The sequence below is a fragment of the Myiozetetes cayanensis genome, unplaced genomic scaffold (genome assembly GCF_022539395.1).
Source record: "Myiozetetes cayanensis isolate MyiCay16 unplaced genomic scaffold, myiCay2020 scf3, whole genome shotgun sequence".
Lineage (NCBI taxonomy): Eukaryota > Metazoa > Chordata > Aves > Passeriformes > Tyrannidae > Myiozetetes > Myiozetetes cayanensis.
The window spans coordinates 3,000,279-3,025,674 of NW_026087521.1; the positions used below are offsets into that span (position 1 = coordinate 3,000,279).

General features: G+C 40.7%; 1 long non-coding RNA gene across 2 annotated transcripts in view; it reads left to right on the forward strand.

Moving 5' to 3' along the window:
* The window catches only part of LOC126644576 (uncharacterized), a 114,948-nt gene that overhangs the window by 35,807 nt on the left and 53,745 nt on the right, over nucleotides 1–25,396 (forward strand). For both annotated transcript variants that reach the window (XR_007629955.1, XR_007629954.1), the window contains exons 2-3: nucleotides 810–1,067; nucleotides 24,613–24,663. This is a non-coding gene — a long non-coding RNA (uncharacterized LOC126644576). The remainder of the gene's footprint in view (nucleotides 1–809; nucleotides 1,068–24,612; nucleotides 24,664–25,396) is intronic.

A 25,396-nucleotide genomic window follows, 5' to 3' on the forward strand; every position in this document is an offset into this window, starting at 1 on the left:
ATTAATCATATCAGCAAAGATAAGGAGGCCTCCGGGTGTGGGAGTGGCCATTTATGTGACTGAAAGTTTGAATGAAAATGATTTTTCTAAGGAGTATTGCTAAATTATTTCTCGGTTAAAAAGTGAAAATGGGTAAACCAAAAGAAAAAGGTTTTTGAAAAAAATTGAAATGCTGTAATCTTGACCAGAGACAGAAAATGTAATTAGGTTTTGCTTTGGTTTGGTTTTGTGGCGGATTTATTTATACATTTAAGCGCGAGTTATCAGCTTTTGAAATAATGAGAAATCACAGAGGGAAAGGAAAATTTTCTGCGCCTTCAGACCAGCGACTTGAAAGCAGAATTAGATGCTTTGCTAGGCTTGTAATTGTGTTTTAAGCAAAGAAAATTTTCCTAGTTTTAGAAGCTAAATGAAGTTGGGAGCAATTTGCTGTATGATACAGAATACAGTGATTCAGCATTCGCGGTGGGAGCTATTTATAGTCGCTCTATTTTTATTCAAAGCTAAACAATAGCACTGAATTTCAGGCAGTTGGACCAGATGCTCAGGAAGGTCTCTATTGAAGGCTGAGGAAAATATCATCTTGCTGGATCTCGAAAGCCTGAACTCGTGAGGTCCTTCAGCATTACAATTCCAGTGCTGTCCTCCAAAGGTGAAATCCAGGGCTATGCTGGGAAGCTGTGCTGGCCGTGTCTCCCTAAAACGTAGTTTGCATCCGCTGTTCGAGGGCTGTCGGCATTCTCTGTATTTTATATCTGAAGAACTGAGCAGTGTAATTAATCCTTGTTTCTTTTAACCATCTCTTGCAGGTTTCTGTGACTGTTCTGATTCCTGTCGCTGCAGCCAGCGTGGATCTGGATGCCGTGGCTACAGAGGCTTGTTACTTTTCTCATGCTGGATCCCTCAAATCCGAGAGCTACTTGGCAGTTTCCAAGGCAACCACCTGTGGAATAATTAAAAAGGATGAAGTGCTAGCCTGCCAGATACAAGGAATTCTTGCCTGGAGAGAGCATTTCACTTTTCATCTGCCTTGAAGGATCAAATGTGCTTCTGCCAGCAAAGTTAAGGTAGTACAATTAAAAAGTACTGATTTATTTTCTGGAAGTACTGAAAGTCTGAGGTGGAGCAACAAACATGACATGACTGTGTATACTGTAAGAAAATTGCCATGGTTCGTATTTTGGGTGTATTTAAACATAAAATCCAGGAAAAAGGTGGCGATGGAAAGCAGTGTGGGTGATCAGTGTTTTGTGTCAGTAAAACAGCTGCATGGGCTGTTTTGCGCTTCGTACCGTCTTCCCTCGGATGATTTTAAGCTGGTAAAAGGACTAAAACGGAGCATACATTAGTGGGAGCATAAATATAGGAAGTGCAGCCTTCATGCCAAGTACACTGAGATTTCTTTGGCATTCAGTGAAGTGATAGATATAAAAGGAATGTAGGAGTGGGCTCACTGCAAAATGACAGTCGGAATCAGGGATCGATCTTCATCCCAGAGCCTAAAGGGGTGGGCAGTGACTAAATCCATGTTTAAACTGAGCTGATAATCAGGTTTAGCTGCTTTGGTGAAACAGCAGCTAAAAACCGCTTTGAAGCCCGTATTCCCAGATCCAGAGCTGAAATTGCATAGTGGAAAAAAAAAGTGAAAGAACCCCCTTAGAATAATAAAGAATAGTAAAAAATGGCAAATTCATTTCTGAAAGTTTGAAATGCTGCTGCAGAAGTTGGTGGCAAAGCTGTTAGGCTTTAGATAACTGGAAAAGTTCTTCTCCAAGTAGAATATGTTACTGGATGTATCTGCTTATTATATCTTCCTTCTCTGCCAGTCATTCAAATGTAGTTGAATAGAAAAATATTATTCATTTCTGACAATGGAGTTAAATGGAGAAAACCACATTCCCATTCTTCCCATAGTCCAAATAACTGCTCAGTTAAGTCTGGTTACCTTGCCTGATGCTCTTGCACAGTTAATTTTGTATAGTTTATTTTAAGAAAAAAAAAAAAAAAAAAGTTCTAAATTTTGAAGTAGAAATATTTGGGATGCCATCTGGGCTTTACATAATAAATTTTCCCTGCCAAAATGTTTGTGGGATTCTGTTGGGATGTGGATGGGATTTCACATTCCATCCCTTCCACAGCACAAGGGGATCATTGTTTTTTAGATACGGTGGGTCCAAGAAGAAATAAGAATTGCGTGGTGGCAGCCCTGTGATTCGAGGGAATACAAACAGAATCTCTCCAGTAACCACTGACACCTTTTACAGCTGTTACCCAGTTTCAGAAGCGAATACTTGCAGGTACCAACTGAGTACAGCTGCAGTTTTCCACCCTAATACTTGATTTCCAGTTCATTGCTTCATTGTTCACTACATATTAAATGCCAAATTGTTTTTCTTTTTGAAGTAGTTCTTCAGGCTGTTCAGTTCCTTTCAGAGTGGAGCTGAGGAAAGATATTTTTTTTTTTGAGACAAATGCTGTTTTCACTTGAGAAGGGAGTGTGTTGGCAAAGCATCTGCAATCAAACACAGTGAGGAGGCTACAAAATTGAGACACTGTGCAAGTACAGTAAAGTAAAGGTAGTTGGTGTGTGTGAATCCAGATCTCTCCAAGAAGCATAAATAACTCTCAAAGGTGGAATTGGATAATTGGGAAAGAGCATATTGGGTGTATTTGTGTAAGCCTAATGTAATAGCTGGGTAGCAATTGGGTAAAGTATGGCAGGATTCCCAAGGGGGTGCACAGAGAAGTTTCATCTTGGATACTCCTAAAAAACATACCAAACACACAGAGGAACCTCCATTTTTCTGTTTTGCCTTGAATGCTGTGGATGAGATTCTTCTCTTGAAGCTCAGATGTCCAGGTTCTGCTGAAGCAGACGGTGAAAAGAGGGATGAATAGCTCCCTGAAGGTCCCTATTCCAGGGATGACCTATGGCACTCTATGAAGGTGCCTCTAGGAAAGAACCTCTCTCTCCTTCCATGGATAGTTCAGCCTGGACCACTGATTTAGCCTCCTTGTCTGACATTGCAGAAACTTCTGTGTAAATAAATGTATTTGTATATACAACTCACCTCTGCTTTGTCCTCCATATTTCATTCCCAGCCAGAGCTTCCCATGCTGAGTGGAGTTGCACTTGATTACTGGTACAACCCACTTGCTCATCCTCCTTTTCCCAGCTCGGTCATTGGACCCTGGCAGTTTTTCCAGGCTTCATCTACAAGCCTGTGTTTCGGTATGGAGGGTGCTGGAGAGGCCCGTGGAGTTTGTTAACATAGTTAGTAATAGAAATAAAAACATCCAGGCTGAATTTAGGCAGCTGGGCTGTGTGAAAGAAACTGCAGTGACCGGGCAGAATTGAGTTCTGATGTTCTGTGTACAGGTTGTGTTTTAGTAATCTTTATCCCTGAGAAGTTTTACAGGACTGAGGGGGAATAGAAGTCAGGAGTATAGTGATTTGTTCAATAATTTTAATCTCTTAAAGTGATTTCAGTATGTGTCAACATAGATGTTGTTTCTGTTGCCTTGGCTATTAAGAATTAGTACTGTAAGCACCCAGAAAAAGTGAAATTTTCTTTGTGCTTCTCTTTCTGTAGCAGAGGATTTTATGTTACGCTCCACGTTGAAGTAACTTGATGTCTTTTTGAATGGAAAAAAAATGAGAAAGGGTGATATGATAATTACCTTAGAGATTATTTTGATGCTGTGGTTAAAAGTTTCCCCCTATTTTTATACCATCAGAACAACTGTATCAAGAGTCAATTACAGTGTGGTAGTGTGTCACTAAAATACCCATTAATTTTGTTAAGTAGATAGGACTTTTTCCTAGAATAGGTAGGCCTTTGATCTTGTTGCTTGGAAATCCAGGTAATTTTTCAGGTTGGGATTTTTCAAAGGGAGTTTCTCTTCTTAGCAAGAGGAGCATGTAGTGAAAATGTAGGGGAAATTGAGCAATGAGCAGCAAGTCACCTTCCAGTTAGTGGAAGAGGGAACTCAAATAATGAATGGAACCTTTTGTCTAGGCTTGATTTTCCTTTCAAAAGGAGGGAATTGTTTTGCTGCACTTGGGTGGATGAATGGTTTGTGGGGATCAAAGCTGCATTGCAATGATAATGGTTTTGAAAATAGAATTATCTAAGAGATGATTTATAGACCTTATGCTTAGTCACCAGATCCCTCTCCCCCCTCCAGCTGCTACTGCTGTGCAATCTGGATATGCTTTTTCAGTTTAGTTCAGAGGATTTTCCTTGACAGATTACACAGAAAGAATAGAATAAAAAGGTCTGACAAACTTCACTGTTATTTTAGGGACCTGTTGATCCCTCTTTGAAATCAGTTGAAATAGCTAGTAAAAAAATGTTTGGGGTTTTTTTAGCAGTGGAGCTGTTGGTATTAGTCTGTTTAGAGCTCCCCCTTTGTGATGTGATACTGGATGATGTGATTTGTGTTATTTATGACTGGCAAGGAAGAGATGCTGACACTTGACAGTTCTTTGGGATATTATACCTGTGATAGAGAAGATGACTCACAGAGAGGTAGTGAAGGGTAAGAGGGGGAGAGGAGTTCTTGTACACTCATCTAGAGCACTGATTTGTCTCCAACTGTGACCACAGGTGGGTTTTTGAGGACACGAACACAATGAGAGTAGGATCCTCCTTCTGCACACTCTTCATTCTCCAGACATCTGTAGCACAGGGATTACTGAGCTGGATGTATTTTTTTTTTTTACAGTGATGACTGGACTTGTCCTTTGGAATTTGATAATGAGAAGCGTTAGGAGGTGTAAAACTCTTGTGGTTCTCCAGCCTACCTAACATGGCAGTTTGCTCAGTGAGGAACCATATTCTATTGTTTAGTTTAGAACCAGAACTCCATAAAAAATCCGCTTTGTGCACTGGAAGTAACTTAAATAATTCATACATACTCTCTCCATGACAACCATAGTTTTCTAGAGCTCAGCCTGCTCCAAGTGTTGAGTCAGTTTGGATCCTGCTGACCTCTACATGAGGTAGAACCACTTTCCCCACCCCCAGTCATCCTATTTCACACTTAATTTCATTGAGATTCCTCCTGGATTAATTGATGCATGTTTTATGTCCACTCAGTAATGTACACACAGTCCTTTTTCAGTTTTTCCCACTCATTCACTGCTTTTGCTACTGTGAACAACTTCGCTATCATCAACAGATGTTGTCATCTCGCTGTTGAGCCCTTTTCATGTCATTTATGAATTCATTGAACAGTGCTGGGAACAGATCCCAGCTCAGATCCTCGTGGAGAGAAGAGCTGAAATGGCACCAAGTCCTGCCAAAAGCAGAGAGTGGGTTTGCCCGCTGCTGCACGTGGCACAGCTGAACTCGTAGTAAAATCGCTGCGTTGTTTTGGTACACTTTAAAAATCTGGAGTAATTGTAAAACATTCCGTAGGAGTGGGTAACTTCACGTGTAAGATACGATGTCATTCTTCATCACAGGGTCGTTGAAGTCTGAAAAGACCTTTTTAAGATCACGAAGTCCAACTGTATCAACGCAGCACCACCACCACTCACATTCACCACTAAACCGTGTCCTCAAGTGCCACAGCCACGTTTTTTGAACACTTCCAGGGATTTTGACTCCACCACTTCCCTGGGGAGCCTGTTCTGGGGCTGCATTTGTAATTTCAGCTTTGAAAGATATGGAGGGGAAGGAATTCTCCTCTTTGAGTGACTGAGGATGATGTTTAATATTCAAAAGGGCCAGACCTGCTTTGTTCACAACGTTTTTCATCTTCCGAGTTTTTAGTCTCAAAAGCAGCTTGGTTGGAAGTTGCTGGTTTATCACTCTCTGCATTGACAGTGTGTAGAAAATAATGTTGAATAAGGTAAATTAAGCAACTGAATAAATCTTCACAATCATAAATACACGCGGGTTTTAGATGATCTAATGTAGGAAATTTCCTTCACAGTAGAACTGTTACTTTTTCTTGGTTTTTAACATTAACATAGCAAACTTCTAATGCATAACTGAGCCAGATCTGAAGGACCAGTAGCATAAAATAATTTTTCTCATGGTAGCTTTTAGCTGCAGCTTAAGGAGGTGTTCAAGAACAGGGAATGTAGTTCTGCTTCCCATGGCAGAGTCCTGCTGCTTCCTCTTACCCTCCTCAGTTCCTTTCCTAATTACTCCTGAAATTCTGGTTGCTGTTTTGCTGCTCCTGTTATCGACCCCTGTGAAAACTGTATTTTCACACAGCTATCTGCAGTAACTCAAGGTCTCCCCTAATAAGAAAAAACTAATTTAGAAACCATCGTTTTGTTTGTGGAGTTGGCTGATTTTTTTTTTTTCCCAAATGCAGGGCCTTTGGAATTAATCTACTTGAATTTCATCTTCTGTTTTCTGTCCCAGTCACACTGTATAATAACTAGTTGGACAAAGAAGGCTGAGGATAACTGCTTTAATGCACTTGCTGGTTTATCTTTAATAGACCTGTGGCCTCAGAGTGTGGCCTTTCAGCATAATTTACTGTTCAGTTAAATAAGAGAGGTTTAACTTCAGGTCTGTACAGGACTCTACTTTTGTGCATGTGTGGATATGGTCAGTTAAAAGCATGTCAATAATAAGACCTTCCTCTTTGCTGCACTACAAGCTGAATTTTCTTTAAGAGCTTTTGGAGGAGTTGGTAGTTTTCTGGGAATCCTAATATCCAGTCAATCGGAGCTCTTTCAGAGCCCTCATGTCTGTGACCTGCTTATTGCAGTCCATCAGTTGGTATTTTTAGTGTTTTGGTTTCCTCAGAAGTCTGGCTGGGTACACTTGCTCCTGGATGTGTCATTCCTGGTAGGCTTTGGCAGTGACAGTTCTCAGCTGCCCAGAGAGGATCCTCTTTCCTTGTCTGCTCTGTAGGCAGTGCTGGAAGTTCCCTAAACTTCATGTACTGAACAGGGAATTCATTTGGGTTTTCATGTGGCAAAGAAGGACTTCTGAATTTTTTTCCCCCTCCCAACATTTTTTCCTTTTTAATTTTTATCTTATTGTCCCATTTTCCTTCTCATAAGACTTTGTGATAAATTTCATCCTTCTACTGTATTTGATAAAATTTTCTCTTAGCACATCAGTTCTTGATATTGCTTCTTTTTTAAGCTTGAAATACTATGATTTTGCATTTAGTTTGTTGAAGTTCTTATTTTTTTCCTGGTATGGCTTCTCTTTTTGAAGGACATGCTTTCCTAATGTGTTTTTTTGTTTAATTTTTTTAATTTTTTTAAATTGCACTTACTCTGTTCTTAAGCAATATGGGGTCTTTAGCAAGCTGTCAGCCCCTAAAAACCTTCAACTTTTTGTCTGTTCTTTTTAGTTTTCTTTAAAGAAGTTTCCTTGTTTTTTAATCACAGAATGCTTGAGGTTAGAAAGGACCTGATGAAGGTCGTCTGGTCCAACCCTCCTGCTCAAGCAGGGTTTTTTTTTTAGTTGCACAACTAAAAATAGAGAAAACTACGGTTTCAAATACTGAACTTGAGTGCTTTGTAATCAGTAATGCAGCCACTTTTCAGCAGTGAAGACCCTGTACTCAGGTCAGGACTGGGGCAAGTCTTGCTTCTCGTGCGTTTTCAAAGTTGTTTGAAGAAGTGGTAATTAATGGTATCTTTAAAAGGCAGATTTTACATCACAGTGACTACACTGAGAATTTATCTGTCTCCAAAACCCCACAGTTTGGCCACCTTCATCTCAAGAGGTGAGGTTTGACACTGATAACTCTCTCATCTACCTTCGTGGTTGAATGGTTTGGGTTGGAGGGGACCTTAAAGATCATCTTATTTCAACCCCTTGTCATAGGCAGGGACACCTTCCACTAGACCATACTGCTCCAAAACCTGTCCAACCTGGCCTTGAAGACTTCCAGGGATGGGACATTGGTTGTTTATCTTCCACTTCAGGCTGGAACTGGGAAGTGTCTCTGTCCTGCTGAGCTTGGGTTTGTGTCTTTCTTACTGCGGTTTTTGTTAGAAGAAGGTTTGATCTTTGTGAACTTCCATGTATTTTGAGATAGTCAAATCAGTCAGATGAGGTAACGTGGATCCTACCAGAAAATTCCTCCATATGGATTTGTGGCTCTCATCCTTATGGAATATTCTGCACTATCCAAAATAGCACCAGACTACGGCGCAGTGGTGGATGCTCTCCCAGCCGGTGAAGCTGAATGAGCAGTTTGGTTCATCCTACTGTCACTATTCCTTTGGGGTCAGATGAGCTGCTCTCTTCATTATCTAGACACCCAAAATGCTTATAGACCCATTTACACACTTGAAATTGAGCGAATTAAATCCCGCCCTGGTATTTCAGTGATTTGAACTGGTAAATGTTTTCACATGTACAGAGTTTTAAGCGTTGTGATGCTTAAGAAAGAATGACCTGGATCACTGTGGCTTGGTTAAAAAGCAAGGAGAAGGCTTGCAGAGTCTCTTTGGGTGAAAAAGAGTTGTAGTTTTGTGGGTGACTTAAAAGGATAAGATGCAAGTGTGGTTTAAAATGAAATGTAAAGATAATGTAAAGGTAACATTGATTGCAAGAACACACTTGGTTTGACTTGTGTGGTTGGTAGTTTTAGCCTGTTTTTCCTCACTCTTAAAAGTAAATAAATGAAAAGTCTACAACCCAGAGATTGGGATCAGATATTGCATTTCTAGCAGTATATATTCCATTTCAGAGACTATTTACAAGAGCATGTGGTGACAGGACAAGGGGGAATGGCTTCAAACTGACAGAGAGTAGTTTTAGATTAGATATTAGGAAAAAAAATCTTTCCTGTGACATTGGTGAGGCCCTGGCACAGGTTGCCCAGGGAAGCTGGACATCCCTGGAATTGTTCAAGGGCTAGGGCATCCCTGGAATTGTTCAAGGCTAGGTTGGATGGGGCTTGGAGCAACCTGGTTGAGTGGATGGTGTCCTTGCCCATGGCAGGGAAGTTGAAATGAGGTGAACTTTAAGGTCCCTTCCAACTCAAACCATTCTGTGATTCTGTGAAATGAGGAAAAAAAAAAACCCCAACATATTCAGCAGAAGAACTTGGGTGAGATGAATCTGTCTTTAAAGGTCAGATTTAATTTGTGTGTTACCTCTTTCTGATGGTTCTGTGTGGTCAGTGGCAGCATCATTTGAGCTGGTTTTGAGTTTCTAAGATGAGTTTGTGTCTGGACTTACTCATACGCTGTCAAGAAAAAGGAAAACCCAGCCCCAGCCCTGAAGTGAATCTTTTAACATATTAGTTGTTAGTGGTTGTTCATCCAGATGACTGATCTGACTCGCTGGAAATTTTGTGGTGCTTTACCCTTGATGTTCTGAGATTGCAGTGCTCAGGTTTGTGTGGGTGAGTGGACAGTCCTGCGTAGCTGTGCCAGCACAGGCTCGTAAGCAGCCTCTGAGCCGAGCTTAATGAACTCTTTCTCTTCCCTTTTCTTCTGTCTGTAGCTTCCTCAGCTTTTGGCTCTGCAAAAAATGCAGACTGGTCTAAAAACGATGTAGATTACATAATGTAGGGCTGGGGTTTATTTCAGCTGGGTGGTAGCTGATCTCAGTTCACCAGGTTTGAAGTGCTTTCCTGCCCACCAAACCTTAGAGCAGGTGTTTGCTCCAGCGGTGGCATTCACTGATCCCTCGTTGTTACGTTAATTTGAGGAAAGGCAATATTTTTCTGGAGGACTGAAGGATGCTGAGAGCTCACTGTTTGTTTGTTCCCATCAAATAAGCGTGGATTGAATACAAATGTTCATGGATGGTGTCAGGAGGGAGAGGATGAGGGGTGTTTTCAGTAAATGTCTGCCAAGAATTAAGGAAAATTGACACAAAATTCTTGTGGTTTGGGAGAATACTCACTGGTGGAGTTGTCTGCTTCACAGATGAGGGCTGAGCCGGGTTCTTGGGATAACTGGTTTGAAATGAGGATTCACGCACAAATTGCAGGGAGATGTTTCAGTTTCCTCGGGATGCAGTAACTTGCATTTCAGTTGCTGAGCATTTCTCAAGGGAATAACCCCACTGTCCTTGCTCAGGCAGAAATCTCACTGAAATCAGTGGTAAAGATTTGTTGATACTGAGGCCTGAAGAAAACCTCTGACCTGGCTTAAGTGTGAGGCAGGACTGCTCAGCAGTCAGGGAGTGATCAGGTTGGTGTTTATTCAGAGGGTTTGGTTTTTTCCTTCCAGTTGTCTGTTTTCACCTTCTGTAAGGTCCTAAGGTTATTTTCAGGAGTGATGTTCCTAGTGTTGTCTATTTTAGACACCTGAAGCAGGATTTCAGGTCCTGCTGAGGTGTTGGCAGTGGTACAACACGTGTCTGGTTTACGGTAACTCCCTTTCATGTTCGTAATGCAAATACCACCTCTTGCAGATCTCCAGAGCTCTGGTTCCCCTGGAATCCAGGGCTTCACCCAGCTTGCATTGTGAAAGGTGGTATCCCATGTAATCCCAGCGGATTAAGATTAATCTCTTCCGGATACCTGATTTTTGAAGTGAGGTGAGATTTATCCAGAGCCTCTTAGTTGCTGGAATAATTCCAAACAGCAAGTAGTAAGATCTTATCTTCTTTTTATCATCATTGTTGTAAACAGAGAACTTAGGCTTCCTTCGTAGTTGTTATTTCTTGGTGTTCTGCCATAAAAAGCAGAACAGTCTAAAGATAATTGTGCAAAGGAAACTTGGTGCTCGACGTGGAGGGGTTTTTGTGTTGGTAGAAGAGGATGAGCATCCTAAAGACTTCAGTGGAAGTCACTTGGAAAAAAAGCTTGATTTGGTATATAAGCAGTTTTTTAGAATGATGCTGCTTCTTTTCCTTGAAGCTCTTCCAGCTGAAACACACACTGCCATATGCTGCTGGAATACCAGCACACGAACTGGATTAAAATATAAATGAGCAGAACTGCACTTGGAGGCTTTAATTCTGCATAGGGATCCATTTTGGATCCCTTTTCACTCTACAAAAGACCCAAAGTTAGTTTCCCCCCCATGCCTGTGCAAAAGCATTTTGGAGGCTTTGCGTCTGAAATGAGGATGAAGGGTCTGAGAGGGAGAGAAAAGAAACTTCTCCAATTTTTTTGGTCCTAATGTAGGGGCAGTAACAAGTGACTTGGTGCCAGTGTTTCTCCTATAGCAAATAGGCATAGGGCAAATTCTGTGAGCAGCTCAGGAACCTTGGATAATGCATTGGACATCCAACACTCTGGGAACTTCCAGAGCTACAGCCATAGTTTCACAGTTGCCTTTATTTCTGCTCTTTACTTACAATAACTTTTAAGGCATGAATATTTAAGTGTTACATAGGATTTGAGCTTCTTAATGTGTGTGTTTAATCTTTTCAAATCCGCTTGTGTGTTTTAGGAGAATTTGTGGACCGTATAAACATGTTCTTTAATTGAGAACAGATAGTTTAGATGCCTCATTTTTATATTTTATGTAGATATTGGCTAAGGAAAAAATGCAGAGTCTCCCAGCTACTCTTCTGAAAGTTGTTTTGAGCCAGAGTCATAATGAATAATAATGAGCAATAAATTAACAGAGCTGTTTGTCGCTGTCATTGATGGGGAAGTGCTCCTGCTGATTTTATTCCATGTGCTGATTCCATAGTGGTTGGTGCCATGATCTCAGGAGAAAACTGATGTGTTTCATTAAATCCACAGATATTCATTTTAATAAGAACAGCAATTAATCTTGAAAAGACTGGAAAACTGGATGCAAAGTAGCACCTTTTTTTGTTTGTTTGTTTGTTTTTGGGTTTTGTTTGTTTTTGTTTTGTGTGGGTATGTTTTTTGTGGTTTTTTTTTGTTTCATTTTGGTTTTTTGTTGTTGTTTTGTTGGTTTTTTTCCCTCTGGAAAGAAAAGACCTGACAGGAATTCGTGGAAGGTATTAACAACATTCCTGACCAAGTATTCAGGCACAGATAGGCCACTAGTATTTCAGTAATTGATAATTAATGAGACTTTTATTTATAACACTCTTGAGTTCTTTTTATATGCCTTCTGTTTTTTTTTTTTTTGGAAGGGGGAGGAATGTCAGACAAATTTCTGGCATTTCTGTGCTACCTTGGAGACTAGAAAATGTTTCATTATTGGCATCTGAGATTCTTATGTAACTTGGTATTTCTGGGAACAGGAATTTTAAGAAAAATGCTGAGCAGTTCAAATCTTCTCATAAAATTAACAGATTTAGAGCCACTGTGCTAAATACTTCTGTGATAATTTCCCCAGAAATTCTAGTGTTCCAAGCTCCTGGAATGCATTTATTTTGCTAGGATGGCATCCTGCAAGGATGGCATCCTCAAGGAGTTAAAAGTCCAGTGCCGTGGAGTAAAGGACACACTGGCAGTTATTACATAAAAACAGTATCTTTGATTTAGCAGAATATTGAAATGGAATAAAATGGGAGCGTGAGGAGAAGGTTGAGGAGTTGTTGCCTCGTGGCATCAGGAGCAGAGCTGGTACTAGTTAGGATATGGGATTTATGCTGTTTTACACAGGCCCCAGCACAGGATGTGATTTCTTACTACTGTCAGGAGATTTTTTAATTTGTTTTCTCCATGTTCTAACGGGACAAGCCAGGAAAGGACTTTCCCTGCTTTTCTCCTGTGAAGCAGTGTGGCTTATTTTACCTGTTCTGTTCAAAGCCCTTACTATATTCAATAAAGAGAGCTTGGTTAAATTTTTTTTTTGTCAGTATGAAGGAAAAATGATGGCCTGGTACTGTTGCCTGCTGGGAGAATTTCCTGATTCTTAAGTAGATTAGAAATTGCCATATTCTGTTACCTTCTTCAGGGCACAGAGAGTCTGACACAGGAATCCATGGATTTGGGATGACTCAGAATTAAAAATGAGTCAGTTATGCCTTACTTGGTGTAATTTTTTATTTTTTTTTTAATACAGAATTAGAAGAAAGAGTTCAGAGCTTAAATACTTTTTCTTTTTGTGTCTTCCTTGGAGTATTTCTTCTGATGTTCTTCATTTCTCGGGGCACGTTTGTGGTGCTGGTCAGTTCATTCCCTTTGTTCCCCTTTCCTCTTGGAATGCTCTGAGCAAGGTGTCAGTGATGGGTTCTGTGAGGGCTGGCACAGCCACCCTTGGAGGTATAACATGTGCTTCTAAAAGCCTTATCTTCTCCTGGATTACTGAACTGGCTGTGCTGTCCACTTTGGTTCCTCCACGTGCTATCTAAACTTTAGTCAGAAGTTCAGGTTCAGGAGTTGCAGAAGGGGTGGCAATAAAAAGTGTTTGGATGATAGAAGGGCTGGAAAGAGGGGGCTGTGTCATGAAAGCAGCAAGCATGTCTTCAGTCACTTCTGTTAATTGCTTTTTTGGCTAAACTAGTGTCCTTTTGCATAAATTCCCATCATATTCTAATAATACACAGTCTGAGCAACTATGTCTGCCCTGAATTAAGGTGTTATATTCTCTTTCTTTTCTCTATCTTCTGTGTTGCTTCCTGAAGTAATGAGATGCAAGAAAAGCAGTGAATCAGGTATTTTCCATGCTTGTATTTTTTCAGGTAAGTTTACCATGGGGAAAAGCCATCTTCAAGATGCTTCTTTCAGGGCAAAACAACACAGTTGATCTTGTGGGAGCACACAGCAGTAAGCATTACATAGCAGTAACAGTAAAATTAAATATGAGAATTAACTTCAGTGCAGTTTTAGGTTCCCATAGCTAGCATTTAATAAAGGGCAAGCAGTGTTAGGACAAGGGGGAATGGTTTTAAGCTGAAAGATCAGATTTAGATTGGATATTAGGAAGAAATTCTTTATTGTGTGGGTGGGGAGGCCCTGGCACAGGTTGCCCAGAGAAGCTGTGGCTGCCCCATCCCTGGAAGTGTCCAAGGCCAGGTTGGACAGGGCTTGGAGCAACCTTAGTGTAATGGAAGGTGTCCCTGCCCATGGCAGGAATGATCTGGATGATCTTTAAGGTCCCTTCCATCCCAAACTCTTCTCTGATTCTATGGAATTTTTAGATTCATGTGTATACCAAGTCTGTAACCTTCTCTGGCTTTCTGTAGAAGATCAGAATTTTTCCACAGAAGTGCATCTTGGAGGGCTGTTAGAAGCTCTCCGGTCCTAACCCACCAAATAAATGGTAAATATTTAGCAGTTCTGTTACTAAAAAGTGACAAGTTATTTCAAATTGGAGCTTGTTTGGCTTCCAGCTGTAATATCTTGCTGTGCCTTTCTCTCTGGGGATTGCAGGGTTGTTTGTTATGTGTCATATTCACAAAGTACCTACGAAAACAGGGTCACGGACTCATCTCCTTAATAAAGGACGTGTTTGGCCTGGCGTCACGGAGTCTGCGTCCCAGCCAGACCCACTCTCTTCTGAGCTCTTCCTCTGAACCCTTGCCAGTACTTTGGCTTCTTCTCAGTGTGGGTATCAGAACTGGACATGAAGTTCTAGCCTAGAATTCAGCTTGATTTGTTGCACGGGCACCGGAGGGTGATGTCATTCAGCCAAGCCCTTAATATGGTTTTGCCCTGCACTGGCCGTTCGTACCGGGATGATTCAGTACAATTCCTTCCGAGCCCTTCTGTGGGTAGAAAGTGTCCAAGTCACGGAGGAGTAGCCTGAATTCCTTCAAAAATTAGTGATTTCTGATTAGTTCAGGCTTAAAATCAGTTGTCTTTGACCCTCAGCTCACTATGGAGTGTTACTGTTTCCTCTGCCAATACTTCAGTTATCTACAAACTTAACTATAAAGTATTTTTGTAATTATTGTGTAGATTGTTTATAAAATTACCAGGGCCCAATCCCATGTCTGTTGTTCCTTCATGTCACCCATGCTCTGATAGGAAAGCCTGCCATCCACTTACTTTGCATAAGAAAGGTGTTACCAGCTCTGGAAAAGATGAGGGGACTTACTTGGGTATCCCAGGTGAATATTCTTACGGACAGAATGAGTCATTTTTGTGTGGACTTTCAGCATGTGGGTGAGTGAATCATCAGGTGTTGAACAGATTAATCTTTTCTTAATAGGACACTCACAAGATAATGTTTTCTCACTGAGACAACCTGTACCTGCCTAAAGACAATGTTACGGAGGCAGAAGGACAGTGACGTTGTGTGCCTTGGAGCGTGTTCATTTGGGAGATGATCCATGAAACAGCCCAGTGTTGCTTTTCATAGTCCTTGGGATGCGTGGGGACTAGTGACCTTTAAAGTATTGTGAAGAGTAGAAGAATTTGGGGGGAAAGTAATAAAAAGTTGACAGATAGTTGCATAAGAAATGAAGCAAGAGTTTGGCTTCCTGATGTGCTTGTGTTGTAAAGCAGCAGTAGGTAGGTTGTGTTGGTCTTTTTTTCCCCGGTAAGTGATAGGATGGGAAGAAATGGACTGAAGGGGAAGTTTAGTTCGGGCATTAGGGAAAATTTATTTGCCAAATGGTTGTCAAGCCCTGGCACAGGCTGCCCAGGGCAGTGACGGAATCACCATCCCTGGAGGGATTTGAAAGATGTGTAGATGTGGCGCTTGTGGACATGGGTTAGTGGTGGCCTTGGCAATGCTGGGCTCTGTGATCTTGGTGGTCTTCTCCAGTCTGAATAATTCAGTGTGAATTGTGGTGATGATCCAGCATGTCTCAAGAGCATGGGAACCAGTAAAACCATGACTGCTTGTGTCTGTCTTTTCTGATGAAGTGCTGAGCCCAGTGCCCATTTAGGTAGTAAAACCAGACTAAATTTCATAGATTTTCTCAATGTTGTTTTCTTTTTTTCAGTCCACAGCCAAGTTGCACCATCCAGAATTGTGCTTAGTGTTGGGTTTGACTGAGATTCTAAAATGACAGAGCAAAACCATCTTGCTGTTATTGACTGATTTAGGATAGGAAACGAAGTACAAAATTCGGGTATGGGTAGGTAGGGTTTGAGGGCTTCAGTGAAAACTCACCACGAGTTTACGTGAAAAACTGGTGATTCTTTCCTAGAACTTGAGTTAAGGTTTAATTTTGTACCAGTGCTGTGAGCTCAGGCAGTTTTCTTTATAGGTTTCATTATAAAGCACTTCTCAGTAGGTGTCTTTTAGAGGGTTTTGAAGGGATAAAAATTATTATAGTGTTGTCTGGACAAAAAACCCCCAATTTTCTGAGCAGCTCAACTTTTTATCTAAGTCAGCACTACAGGCTGAAAATACATATTTTGGTGACCAAAGTAAATTTGAAGGGAGATGAATTCATTCATTGCAAATGAAGGTGCAGATGCTTTTAAAATTGGACCAAATAACTGTAAGTAAAAGCATCTTCTTCGTCCTTGCAGACTTCTGAATATGGATTTCATATAGAGTGGAAGGGTTGAACACCAGAAGTGCAATAATAATAAAAAAAAAAAAAGAAAACAACAACACCACCCCCACTCTTCACACCCCCCTCTTCCCAGCTGTCGAGCTCAGTGAATTTCACACCACGGTTGCAAGGCCAGAATGATTATGAATTAGGGTTAGCACAAAATCTAGCTATTTGAAAATTTTTACAGCATTTTACTGTAATGGAGAGGCTGGAATTTCTCCGAAAAACAAATCTGAAAAAAAACGCTCAAGGGCAGGGAGGTCACGCTTTGAAAACCCAATTCATTGTGACAGAAAATGGGATTTTTAAGCTTGTCTTTCAAACAGACCAAATCGTGCCTTGTCCCCTTGCACTTTGCCATTGGAGTTCTCCTGCTCTGCGCTCCTTCATGCTAACTCTGCATCCCTGGTTGCAGTACATTAAAATTCTCTCATGCAATCAGCGGTTTTTGACTACTGGTTAATTTTTGACCTTCATTCTGAGTGTCCTTGTGCAAGGCCCCAGGCTGTCTTGACCACATTCACAGGAGGTGCAGGATATGGGGAGCTTTTTTGCACTGTGAAGAGGCTCTCTGAGGGAGTATCTTTATTTGTGGTGAAAGTAATGCACCAAGTTTTAACTGTGATTGCAGCTTCAGCATAGCTCACTCTAGTTAGCCCAAGGCTATAACATACTGCTTTTTAGGATTGTAGCATAACCATTAATGGGAATTTGTTTACAGTGGGGGTGTATGCCTGAAGGAAGAAGTCCATAAAAAATTAAAACCTCCTGCTTATGATGTGCTTGGTATGTGCTGTTATCTTTGAGCTAACTAAACTGGGTGCTACAGGTGAGAGCAGCACAGCAGTTCTCTAAATAAAAGTCACTTCAGCCTTGAAAGCTGCACTTGATAAGCTTTTGTTGGCCCCAGCAGTGTGCAGCTGGTTCCTACAAATGAGTTTTCATCTGCGTGCTCAGTGATTTACAGCTCTTGAGTGTGGAGCAGTGTCTCTGCTTTAAGGATGGCAGAAGATGCGTGGCTTTCAAATATTCTTACAGAAAGTAGAATTTAATGAAAAAGTTTACAGTAATCGGCGATAAAGATAACAATCCAGTTCCAGGTCTCAGTGCATTACCCCTCGCTCTGGCCGGTGTCACCTTTCCTTATATTGGCAACTTTCTTTTCATATAAAAAGAGGGCAGATTTAGATTAGATGTCAGGAAGAAATTCTTCCCCTGTGAGGGTGGTGAGGCCCTGGCACAGGTTACCCAGAGAAGCTGTGGCTGCCCCATCCCTGGAAGTGTCCAAGGCCAGGGTGGACAGGGTTTGGAGCAACCTGGGCTAGTGGAAGGTGTCCCTGCCCATGGCAGGGAGTTGGACTAAGATGATTTTTTTAGGTCCCTTCCAACCCAAACTATTCTATGACTCTATGATTCTCTAATATATAATAATACACTTTTTACAGACCATTTCTATTCATGGCAGTATTAAGAGGCATTGTGTCAAGGAACAAATTCTTTTATTGCTGCAAAAGGAGTATTAATAGAAATAAGCTCCATGCCAGTCTCAGCTCCCTGCTTTGCTACCCTGTTTTAAAGGAGGTGTGAGAGCTGTGAATGCATCCTTCAGGGTTTCAGGAAAGCACTGATACTTCAGTTGGCTGTGCCAGAACACCTCAGTGTATGTTAAGATTTAGTAACATCCCCTGCAGACAAGTCAAGAGTCCCCCAAGAAATGCCAAATGGAAACCAAAACCAGTGTAAAGGAAGAAAAAAAAAAAAATCATGATTACCATCACAGATCTAACAACCTACCTTAATTTCCCCCAGAAAACTGCAGTGGGGTGGGTTGGTGGCTTTTCTTCTTCCCACTCCTTTTGGCACAGCATGTTCTTCTGGGACGGTGGACAGAACTCTCTTATCCTGCTCTAATTATGCTTGGTGTGGCAGCTACTACTCCTAATAACATGCTGCACTCATGGTATAAAAATTACTAGAATTTAGCTTTTAATTTATTTGCCCTCCCATGTGGAGAGAACACTTAATGTGATTTCATACAATAAAACCCAACTATGTGAACATCCACAGAGGTGATTTTCTAAATTTAAGGTTTCCTTTGAATTTGTTCTTATCACAGATAGATTGGATTACTATGGGCTGTGTCAGCATGAGTCACTTGTAAGTGCCTGTTAATCCAATAAACCTGAGCGGTTTCTTATGGAAATACTATTTTCTGATTTCTATTTATATGATGGTCCTGACCTTGTTGAATCCACACTGACTTCACTGGAAATATCTCTTTGGAAAAACTGGTATAATTTCATATGTTAATGGAAATTGCAGCGAAGCAGTAAAATGAAAAAAATAGCCTCAAGTAATTAATAAATGCTTTAGAAGTTATTTGTTTCAACTTTATTAGGTATTTTGTAATGATACTGCCCGAAACTAAAAATAATCATCATCCTCAGAGGGGGTTGTTTTATTGTGGTGGATTTTTTCCAGTTATTAATGTTGTTTTACTCTCCATATCATGTTTTCATACTATACTGCAAGTTGTTTTCCTTCTGTTCTTGCCACTGCCCTAATCAGTGATGGTGGTTGCATCACCCTGGGCTTTAATTTCCCACCCATAAGATACTCAACTACTGAAAACTAAACAGTTAAGGAAAAAAAAATAGCTGGTTTAAAATCTTAGCTTAAGCCTTTTTCTGTTTTACTTGTGCAGCAACTGATATTTGGTGGCAGCAGAAGGCAAAAGCTTTGCCTTTGGAATATTAGCCTGAAATAAGAAGAAAAAAATCAGGATAAGAAATGTTTTTCTAGCCTGAGATCCAGTGTGGTTCTGCACCAGAGAAGGTCTAAACACTCCTAAAAGCTGGCTGGTAAACCTCATCCTTTCTCGAGCTAGAAAGTGCAGAATATAAAGATTTATGTTATACACTGGGAATTTCTGGTGCTGAGGTGGGGGTAAAAAAAAAAATGCATTTACTGGAAATAGTTTGACAGAATTCAGCGCTTGTAACACGTGCAACAGCGCTGCTACTGTAAGGCACCACAATTTTCATAATCTTAAATTTACATGCACGTACCAAGTTTCCAAATATCTTCCTCCTCTCTGTCTCCACCGTTGAATTTTTCTCATGCGTGGTATGAGGGACGGGATGCTGAAAATCCCTGGATTTTTGACGTGTTAAGACAGACTTCTGTAGATGTTGACTGCCTACTTGATGACACATGGAGTGTTTATTGAGCCTGTGCAGTAAACGCTGCTGAGGGAGCTGGATCCGTAGTGCGGGAGGTGAGGAATTATAAATCCCGATCCCTGGCGTTTTGCAGAGGCAGCTCAGGACTGTGAGGTTGAGGTTTCAGATCTTCTAGTGATAGTAGCTTATTGGTTGCTACTTCAGCTCCTAATTAATGAAGGTTTCAGCTAATTTTACCAACTAAGCAGATGTCCTGGTCTAGTGGAAGGTTCTGGTCTAGTGGAAGATGTCCCTGCCCATGGCAGGGGGTTGGAACTGGATGATCTTTAAGGTCCCTTCCAACCCAAACTATTTTATGATTCTGTGATTTCTCCAAAAGATGTTTAAAGGAGCACAGAGGCTACACAGAGACCTGAAGGTTAACAAAGTCTAGTGTGAAAGCACAAGAGAAAAGGGGGGAAAAAAGCTGTGCATCGTGCTGATATATTAAATTTAAGTCATTTGAAAAGTAGAAACAAGGACACAGTTCAAAATTAATGTAAAAGCATATTGGAATCATAGGATGGTTTGGGTTGGAAGGGACCTTGAAAATTATCTTATTCTGTTCTTATTCATGGGCAGAGACAGCCTCCACTGGACCAGGTTGCTCCAAGTCCTTCCCAACTTGCCTTGGACGCTTCCAGAGATGGGGCATCCACATCTTCTCTGAGAAACAATTAGACAGGGATTGTGTAAAAACCTAAGGTAAAAAGACATGGATAACCAGCATTAATAGGGGTCATGAAAAGACCTTGTAAATACATTGGAAGTTGGAGGGAGTCGAGGGAAAATGCAGATCTCCTCCTTAGCAGAGTGATGATAATAAATAAGAGGTACCACACCCAATAAACTGCTGGGTGTAATTGTCTAAAGGATCCAAAATCCCTTTGGACTCACTGTGGGAATAATTTTGGTAATGAACAGGTCTTATTTGAAAGCAGTGTATTGTGATTTTTCCCATCTGAGACCAGTGCAGACTCTGGCATTTTACTGGAAAGCAGGATGTTTGGGCAGGCTGACTGAGAGGGTCAGAGGCAAAATTTCTTCAGACATCGATAGTTTAAAAAGCAAGAATTTAAAGGTGTTTATGTAAGTATATTCATTACAGTGGATTGGGCAGTTTAGGTAAGGCCAAGTCACTGGATCTGACCCAAACTGGCTGTGCAGCAAAAGGAGCAGTGTATGGATAGATGCTGAGTGTAAAGTTGTGGTCTGAAACCTACTCAGAGCTCTTTTCTTTAAAGGCAGGCAGGAGTTGCTAAGACTTCTGATCACAGGGCTTTTCTGGGGGACTGTGAGACAATTAAAGTTCTGCTTAAGCTTAAGAGGAGGTGTTTTTTTTTTTTTAAATTTCTTTGTGGTCAGCAATGTGATGCACATTACCAAGAACTGGGTTTGAAAGTTCTGTTCTCTTCCAAACACAGACAGTAACCATAAAACCAGAAATAGGGATATTTTTTTTGTGGTCTGTGAAACAGAATACTCCCACAGAGGTATTCAGTGGCAAGAAAGGACTCTCACCCCAGGTATGTGAATAAGGCTGAGTTTACCCAGTAGGTTTACTGGGTTTTATGGAATCATAGAGTGATTTGAGTTGGAAAAGATTTCTAAGATCACCAAGTCCAACCATCAGCTTGACAACACCACCCTGTTCACCACCAAACAACGTCCTCAGGTGCCATATCCATGTGGTTTTTGGACACTTCCAGGAGTGGTGACTCCACCACTTCCCTGGGTAGCCCCTTCTGATGCTTGACCACTCTTTCCATGAAGAAATTTTTCCTGCTATCCGGTCTAAACCTCCCTTGACACTACTTGAGGCCATTTCCTCTTGTCCTGTTGTCACCTTGCCTTGTTCATCCTTCAGCAGGAGTATCTATCCTGTTTGCTATCCTAGGAATCAGTCTGTATGGAGTCCTTCCTGGACCTGAAAAAGGGAATCCAGCCATACCACGTGTGTTGGTTTTCATGACACATTCAGTGTCTGTGTCCTGCTACACGTGGATAAACTCTCCTGCAGGCAGGGATGGCATTAACCTGTTCAGCTCCCAAGTGCAATCAGGCGAGCAGGAAACTCAGGCTGAACAGAAAACGTTTGGGGAAGCAGTAAACATTTCACTTACGGAGTATTTGGGAGTATATATTGAGGGTAGGGCTTGGTCCTTAATTTAAGTTTTCTGGATGAGGTCAGCGGAAGGACAAAGCTCATGGTAGGTCAGGTCGAGAGAGGAAGCCCTGCAGCAAATATTTTTATGTACAGAGCTCCAGCCTGTACATGCTGGGGCTGTTTAGCACCTACGAGGGAGGGCTGAGCCTGCTCTGCAGTCTGAGATTTCTCACTCTGCTCCCAGGAAGAACACGCTGTGAGGGTACCTTTTACCAGCATTACATATTCTAAAATTAAAGGTTCAGTTAATAAGTCATTTTAACAACAACAGCAACAACAAAATTACAGTCTGTTCCTTGGGCTTTGTGCAAACCTGATGTTCCCTAAGTGCTGCATACTCAAATGGAATTATACATTTTCTTCTGGGAGCGAGAGATCCAATTTCTGTGCCATTTTACGAGATAGGCTTGGTACTGGGTGTTGATCAAACATTTGAGAGCACTGCAGGGAGGGAAGGGGGTGGAAGAAAAAAAAAAAAAAAACCAACCAAAAAGTAGTAGCAGAAGATGCTTTAGTAGTTAAGTACTTCTTTTGTAGGAGAATTGTTTCCAGGACAACAAGGTTGATGGAGTTATAAAGTGAGTGTGTGTTTCCTTTCCTCTTCTACTTGTTACTAATCAGTGAGGCAGGAAAACCTCACTCTGTACTCCAGTTATTACATCAGTTATTTTTAGTCTGTCCTGGGTTGTCTACGTGGCTCTTTTCAGCTATTTAGGAGATACCTGCTATGCAAGGAATCATATTTGCTTTGTTGTTTGTTAAGATCACACAGTATTTTAAAAAAATCAAAACCTGGACCTTGAACAGCTCTGTTTGGTATTTTTGTGTGTGTGTTTGTTTTTCAGAGAAATAAAACAGCTTTGTGCTTTAAGTTTCAAGCTGATCTCGCTGGTGGGATGTGAGTTTCTTTCACTGTTTGCACAGAATTTTTCCTATGTTGGTATGATACATATTTTTTTTTGTATATTCTAATGATATACTGTCATGCAAATGAATTTGGAATAAATTAGAGTATTAATTTTCTCCTAGAGTATATTCAGCTGTAGGACTCCATTGTGAGATCTATTTTCAACTAGAGTTTGGAATTTGGAATAAGAAGGCACTGAATTAAATGTAGTTGCCAATTTTAAAGGGGCACAGCTCACATAAAATCACACCCATCTCCAAAATATGTTGATCTATTTAAAATCTGGAGGAGTATGGTGAAATCTGTACTTGTGTGGTTTTCCTTTGTATATTTGATTGTACTCTGAGCCTAATTTTTTTCTGGATTGTTTTTATCCTGTGCAACAACATTTTGAGAAAGAAACATCTTTTTTTTTTTAAACCCACAAATACTGGCTGTGCGTTTTACAGGCAAAAAAATAATAAAAATAGTGGCCAGGTCATTAGTGAAAAACACACTTTGTAAAACTCTATTGTTGTGCTAAATTAAATAGCTTGAAGTTTAATGGTGCCCCTTATAAAGGAGTTCGATGATTTCATACCCCCTAATGATACATGTATTTATTTCATATTGAGATTTTTAGGACTCGGGATTAAGAAAACACTTCTCATGCATAGTTGTCTGATGAATTAATGAGATAATTGGCTTCCTTCTGAAGGCATCGGGGTTCTGCTGATGCTGAAGGTTGGATCCCACGTGCCAAGATGTTTGTGATCACTTTGTGAACAATTAAGTTTTATTCTTTGGAATTGTTTTTCCGTCCAGTTCTGTGATCCTTTATTGATTTGGGGGGAAAGCAGCATGACATGGCTTGAAACCTACCGTGCTCAGGTGACTGATTACTGCACCATCTCCATATCCCAGGGCTTTCTAACTTCTTGGAAAGGGGAGTGAAGTAGTTTGACAAATCCGTGTTGGCATTTACTTCTTGCTTTGTTATTCCTTCCTGGCCGCAAAGTAGAGCCAGAATTCCTTCTGACTGGTGTCCTTGTCTTTCCATCTCTCTGTCTCTCTTTTTTTTTTTTTTTTTTAATATTCCTTTTTTTTATTTTTCCTGAAAATTACCATTTTCAGTAGAACAAGAACAGCACTAACCTTGAGTGATGAGATGTCTCTGTGCTACATTTTCCAGTACGTCCCCAGTTACTTAGTTTTTCCATTATCTGGAGCATACCAGCTCTTCATGGAGGTTTGAGTACTTCTTCCAGGTCGCTGCTTGGCCTAGTAAGGGAATGAGGAATTTTTTTACTGCTTCTGCTGGAAGTTTACTAATTATGTGGTTAAATAGAGAATGTAGCATCAGAGCATTCTTTTTCAGGACAATACCCTCATAACTCTGCTTAGGAGATTTTTGTGTGTGGTTTTTTGGTTGCTTGCCTTTTTTTTTTTTTTTTTTTTGTTTCAATTCCCAGTAAGGTATGGATATACCTTCTCTGTTTCTACAGGTAATCTAAAGTACAAAGCAGGACATAATGACCAACCCCTTTAAAATTCAGCTCCCACTGAAGTGTTTTAGGGTACCTGAAACTTTGGGCAACCAGATATGACCCCAAACCAAGGGCAGGTCATCACCTTTCTGAATTAGGTGCTGAAGACCAACAAGGAACAGTCACAGATCTAACAAGACTACAAAGATATCTTTGAGCAATTAGTTATTTTCTTTTTTTTAATGTTTATTCCTTTTCTCTATGGCTACGAGGAATTTCTTTGGTCAGCTCTGCAGTAGGTTTTGGAATTTATTTCTGGTTCTTCAGTGTTATGCTCTAAGCACCAGGCAGTCTCCATGGTTCATCTTGATAGAGCAGTGTCATTTAGCAGAAATACTCTGGCAGTCAAAATCAGAGAAACAAAAAAGGAAGGATGGAAATATTTTTCCAGTGTTGACTGAAAGCAAACAGTAAACTTCAAGCATTAATTAACAATGTAATGAGAAACTTCAGTTCAAGCAAATACTTTTTTTTTTTTTAAACAGAATTTGTTTTCTTTCTTGTGTTGCAGAAAAAAGGAACGGTGGCTGAGTTGTACAAGGGAATGAGGACAATCCAAAACGTAAGTCAAAAGAAGGATGCTCATCTTCCTCTTTTGTAAGACTGTATGTCAGTTGTTCTGTAAGACATCCGTTTAATTAAAAAGGCAATTAGTTTTCCTCATTTCCCGGACTGTGAGTGCAGTTTGGAGAACTGTCTGGAGTTCCCTGGTTTGGAGCCACGTGGCTCGGGGTGAGGTTGCATGAGGTGGATCATTTTTCTCCTTTTGTCATCACTGTGCCAAGGCATAAAGGAGTTCAGGGTTGGGTTGTGTTCTTGCATAATTACTACTCTTGTAGCTGTCGTGGTCTGAGGATGTGGAGAGGAGAGGTTTGAAGGCAAGAAGGGATGGAAAGGGATTTTGGGCTCCAAAACTTTGTATCAGTTGGTGTAAGAAAACCTTGAACCTTCCTTTCAGGCTGCTGTATTTTGGAATATATTAAAAACATTTACTTGAGTATTTTAGGTGTTTATTGTTTGGCAAGGTTTTGAGGAACCTGGTCTAGTGGAAAGTGTCCCTGCCCATGAAACTATAGATGGTCTTTAAGGTCCATTCCAACCCAGACCATTCTCTAGTTCTCTGGTTTAGCACAAGAATTTTTTCCATTTTGGTCAAGAAAGCAGCATGTTCTTCCGTGGTGTTTTGCATAGCAAGCCTCATAGATCATCTCTCTGATTCATTTGTAGTAGACAATGGCAAATTTTAAAGAGAGATGCTTTTAACTGTCTTGAACAGAGCGTGTTCTGTGCGACAA